Source organism: Leucopleurus acutus (assembly GCF_964270905.1).
Source record: "Leucopleurus acutus genome assembly, chromosome: 1".
NCBI lineage: Eukaryota > Metazoa > Chordata > Mammalia > Artiodactyla > Delphinidae > Leucopleurus > Leucopleurus acutus.
The window spans coordinates 36,118,135-36,123,768 of record NC_139142.1 but is presented as its reverse complement, the minus strand read 5'-3'; positions in this window follow the sequence as shown (position 1 = coordinate 36,123,768).

Sequence of the window (5,634 nt, the reverse complement as noted above, 5' to 3'; positions counted from 1 at the left end):
CCCCTCCCACGTGACCAGGCTGGTCACGCTGGGGCCGCCGAGACTTGTAGTTCTTGTCCCTTTGACTGACAGCCCAGCTAGCTCCAGAAAAACTACAAATCCCATAAGGAACTGTAAACAGTCGTCGCCAGCCCGGCTTGTTGACGGAGCCCAGAGCGCCTGCGTGCCCCGTGGAGGGGGGCGGAGAGAGAAGCGGCGCGGTGCCTGCTGGGAGTCGTAGTCCGCAGACCGCGAGTTGTCAGGAGATTTTCCTCTCGAGGCAGCAGAGGTGGCTGCTGGGAAGACAGGACACGTGGAGGGAGCTGGGGCTCTTGGAGCCGGGCACAGGCTGAGCGCCGGGCGCCGGGCCCAGGGGACAGGGTGGAAGCTCTGGAGGAGTAGCCGCCTGCCTAAATAACGCTGCCTCTCCTTGGTGCGACTGGTTTTACTCTGTCTTCTAGATGTGTGAGTCGCTCTGCCTTGCGCCCTGGGGCGTAACGCCCCTGCTGGGGGGATGCTGCTGCGGCGAACTTGGAGGCGCGGCTCCGGATGCCCACGCGGACCTCTGGGATCTGGCTATGGCGAGGTGTCAATAGTAGGTGTTAAATGGTATTACAGGATAGGCAAGATGACCGGCCTCGCTGAGGGATCACTCCAGCCACGAGAATCGTGTCTTCCATTCATCCGGGAGTGACCATCTTGTTACTCACGTGAGGGTCGTCCATTCACAGACAACCGCCCCTCAACAATCGTTTACGTGGAAATAAAAGCTCCTTCTGAATTTGTTGTAGCCTAAGCAGTTTGAGGAGTGCCCCAGTTCAGAGCACCATAATTAAGAATTGTGAAAAGTATCAAAATGGAAAACTGGTGCAGCTCCCTATCCAGTTAAAATCTTATTTAAGTACTGTGGCACGAGGTGTGATCGTATCCATTTCACTAATATATATTGAACGTCCAACATGTGCCAGCACGGGAATGCCATAATATCTAAGACTGGAACGGACCCTGTCTTCATGAAGCTCACGGTTGTGGAAACAAAAGTGAGACTGCCCTGCTGCCATTTTAAGAGTGCACATCAAGTCCCACAGGAGGAAGAATACTACTGATAATAAGACACTTTCAACCCTAAGACAAAGTATACGAACTACTTTTTTAAATCTGCTGTCTAGAATGAATGAAATCTTGAGTTTTTCCCATCAGTTACTGATTCCCTAATGAAAACTATTTTATCCCTGACTTTTGAATACAGAAATTTGGGAATATGTCATTTGTGACATATCTTCCCATGTGAGCATACTGTCTATGCTGAAGAGATAAATGTAAACATGGTAATCTTTACATTTTTCCTTTAAATATCTGTGGGATTTCTTATTCAGTGGTCCAGTCCTACTGAAGTCAGCACGTCTTTGCAAGCAAACTTATCTTTTCTAAATGCTTTTGTCTCAGTCTTCCTTTTACACTAAGTGGGGGAGAGAGACATAAGCAAATCATAGGAGCTGCTGGGCTAGAAGGGAGACAGGGAAGGTAGTTCTTGAGTGAGTTAATTAGCTGGTACCTAGGGCTAATTCATGATTACAACAATTACTGAGTGGCAGTTATGTGCAAAGCACTAGAAGGCAACCCAGGCTACAAGTTAAAATCCCTCTGGGGGGTTTTACAAATTCTGATGCCCAGGCCACACCCCAAACCAGTTAAGTCAGAACCTCTGGGGGTGAACCAGGTAGCAGTATTTTTTTTTAAAGCTCTACAGGTGATTCCAATGTGCAACCAAGATGGAGGACCCCTGCTACAGAGGATGCCAAGATAAATAAGATAGTCTTCCACTGAATTGTACACTTTACAAGAGTGAATTTTATGGTTTGTCAATAATTCTAGTGAAGCAGTTATATAGAAAATAGGAAACTCTTTGCTCATGTGGAGTATAAAAGCTGGAGTAAATTATGAACAAATAATTGCAACGAAGACAGACTGAGTGTTAAATTAGCTACACAGGCAGTGAATGACGTAAGAGCTCAGAGGAGGGAGAATTATTTCTAGGTCTGAGGTGAGGAGGGGAGGTGTTGGTGACCAGGTAAATCTTCTTAGTCTGTCAGCTCCACGAGGGGAAGGACTGGATCTGCAGAGATTGGGTCAGATTTTGGTCACCATGAGTCCCCAGTTGTTGGACGGAAGACTGGGCAAGTAGGAGAGGTGAGGAGGAAAGGCTTTCCAGGTAGAGAGACAGGTGATTTTAACACATCTTTTCTTAGTAATTGATAAAATATGAAGACCTGTCAATCCAGTTAATAAGCACCCAATGGTAGAATATGTTCTTTTCAAGCACTCATGGAACATTGACAAAAACTCACCATGCTTTGAGCCATAAAGCAAATATTAACAAATTCAAAGGACTGTGATCTTAGCATGTTCTTGGGCCTAATGCAATTAAAGTAGAAATAATAACTAAAAGATAACTAGAAAACCCTAATAAGTTTTAAGTGACCCAAGTGAAGGGACCTTCATGAGGAAGGCACATATGTAGGACAGAACTAGACATATGAGTGAAGAAATTTCCTCTAGTTTTCCTTGTTAGTAATTTTCTGATGTGAATAATAATCTGAGACCCTAAGAATTCATTTTTATGTCTGTACACTTGAGTGTCTTTGGTAAAGCATTTATCAAGACCGGGGCTTGGCGCTGGGCAGCCCAATCTAACCCCTTGCTTCTTCAAGTTTGGTTCAGTGGTATCCACATCACCAGGGAGCTTGCTAGAAATACAGAGCCCACCCCAGACCTACTGAATCAGATCTGCACTGTAACAATATGCTCAGGTGATTCATACACACATTAGAGTTTGAAAAAGCTCTGATGAGGGAGGAGGGGGACAGCAAATTGGGGGGCAAACTACCTCCATTTTCTCCTCAGCTCTTTTACAATTTGGCTTCCACTCTACCACTTGACTAAAATCACTGTTTTTTTTGGCCATGCCAAGTGGCTTGTAGGATCTCAGGTCCCCAACCAGGGATCGAATACAGGCCCCCGGCAGTGAAAGCGCCAAGTCCTAACCACTGGGCCGCCAGGGAATTCCCAACTAAAATCACTCTTATCCAGGCTACCAGCTACCTTTTTACTGCTAAATCCAAAGCCCTTACCTCCCTTGACCTGACAGTGGCCTTCTTCACCGTGGACCACGCCTCTTTCTCAAAGGCCAAGAACTCTCCTTTCTCTTACTTCCTTAACTGTTCCTTCTCTGTCTCCTCTGGTTCTTCTTGAACTGTCAGTATTTGAGTTCCAGTGGCTCTGTGGTGGCCCTCACCTTTTCCCCTCCCACCCTCTGCCTGATGGGATCCTCTGCCTCATGAGGCTTTCATGACCATCTCTCTCTGATGGCGACCTCAAGACTTGAACTCTAGATGACTATATTCAGTTTGTTTCCTGACAGGTCTACTTGGATTTGTCCACCGGCAACTCAAAACTTGAGGCTTCTGGATGAGAAAATGTAGGTTTGATTCAGCATTTGGAGTATGATTCATTCATATGAAGTCTAACGTATCTGTATGAGTATATATGTATAGAGAAATGTGTAGAAAAATATTCAGCAAAAATGTTAACAGCATTTGTCTCTGGGAGGTGAAGTTTCCAAAGATTTTTCTTTTTCTTTCCTTTTTAAGTGAGCAGCATCATTCTCACCAAAACAGTAGGGCTATTAAAAGACAACCACAGGGCTTCGCTGGTGGTGCAGTGGTTGGGAGTCCGCCTGCCAATGCAGGGGACACGAGTTCGAGCCCTGGTCCGGAAAGATCCCACATACCGCGGAGCAACTAAGCCCGTGCACCACGTCTACTGAGCCTGCGCTCTAGAGCCTGCGAGCCACAACTGCTGAGCCCGTGTGCCACAACTACTGAAGTCCGCACACCTAGAGCCCGTGCTCCACAACAAGAGAAGCCACCGCAATGAGAAGCCCACGCACCGCAATGAAGAGTAGCCCCTGCTCACCACAACTAGAGAAAGCCGGTGCGCAGCAACGAAGACCCAACGCAGCCAAAAATAAATAAATAAATTTATTAAAAAAAAAAAAAGACAACCACTATCTCAGTAAGACCATTATCTTTCTTAAGCAGCAAACTTCTCCAGGCATAATCCTGAGGAAGATGTCCCATCCTTTCCCCATGTCACTTATACTTGCTTTCTCTTTTTCTGAGGGGGGCAGGGGGGATGTAACCACAAAGATACCAGCAGGAACCATCTGGTGTACTCAAATTAGGATCATTTGAGGAGTTTTAAATAACAAAGTTATTTATAAATATGTGGGCAGGGTATAAAGAAACTACAAGGGATTGCACACTACCATTGGGACTCTGTGCCCGCTCCTCGGCCTGTAGGGGAGAGGGAATGAGTGGTTATTAGAGCTGGGAGGGGGGCTGTATGGAGAGGGCCCTCTGACAGGAGCTCAGACCCAGGGCCCAGGACAATTCGACCTGGAGGGCCAAAAGGAAGATCTCTAGCACAGCAAAGGACCCTTTCCTCCTTTTATCACATTTTCAGAGAGGGCTGGGAACTTCCAATCCTTCTTCTTTTCTCTACCCTGCAGCCAAATTGATCTAGCAGGAATAATATATCTTCACTCTCTTGATTAAACCTTACTGTCCCTCTCAGTGCCCTCAGGATAAAGCCTAGACTCCATAGTTTGGCACATAAGGCCCTTCATGATCTGGCTCCTTTGCTAGCTTCATCTTTCAGCTGCTGATCTCTCACCCTCTATACTCCAGCCATATGGAAATTCTTGCCTTTCCCCCAAAGGACCATGTTTTCTTTTGCCTCCAGGAATTTCCACATTCTGGCACCTCCCCCAAACTACTCTCTCTTACTTCCCTTTTATTTTCAGCCTTTGGGGCTTAACCATCACCTCCTCTGGGAAGTCCTCCTGGATTCTCCAAAGCTGGGTTAGTGGGAATGGGGTGAGCCATGGGCAATCAGTTTCTCCTCTTGTTCTCCAGGCTGATGAGTCACTCCTCCTCCATGGGGTAATAAAGGAGGGAGCACAGAACCGGAGTATTCCTACTATATTTTTTTCTCTCTGAAGAGTAGACTGTTCAGTGCCTTGAACTTTCAGCCTGCAGAACTGTAAGCAATAGATTTCTGTGGTTATAAACCATCCAGTCTTGTGGTATTTTGTTATAGCAGCACAAATCAACTAAGACGATCACCATCTGTTTTTATTTGGTGTTTATTTGCTTATTTATGGACAATCACCCCACTGGACTGTAAGCTCTGTGAGGTCAGGAACCATGCCCATTTTGCTCCTAATCATATCCCTGGCACGCAGCACGGTAGCTAGCACGTGGTGGGTACACAATAAACAGTGTGGGACTGAACCTTGCAATTGTTTATTTCCATGCCATCATACTATATAGACTGCATAGATAAATGTTAATTCATTCTTAGAAGTACCTGGAGAAAAAACACGAAGATGGTTTCACCTTTGCCAGAGAGCTGAGTAGCACTTCCCTACCTGACCTGAACACCCAGGGTCGATAGAAAACGATGAGGCTATTTGTTTAGGTTTTGCTCCACACATTGTGCTTGGCAGGGCAGTCCCTGCTAATAATGCCTGGCTCTGAATTCCTCTCAAAATGCGTTTCAACAATTCTGAGGACTTAGGGGTCAGCGTGGAGA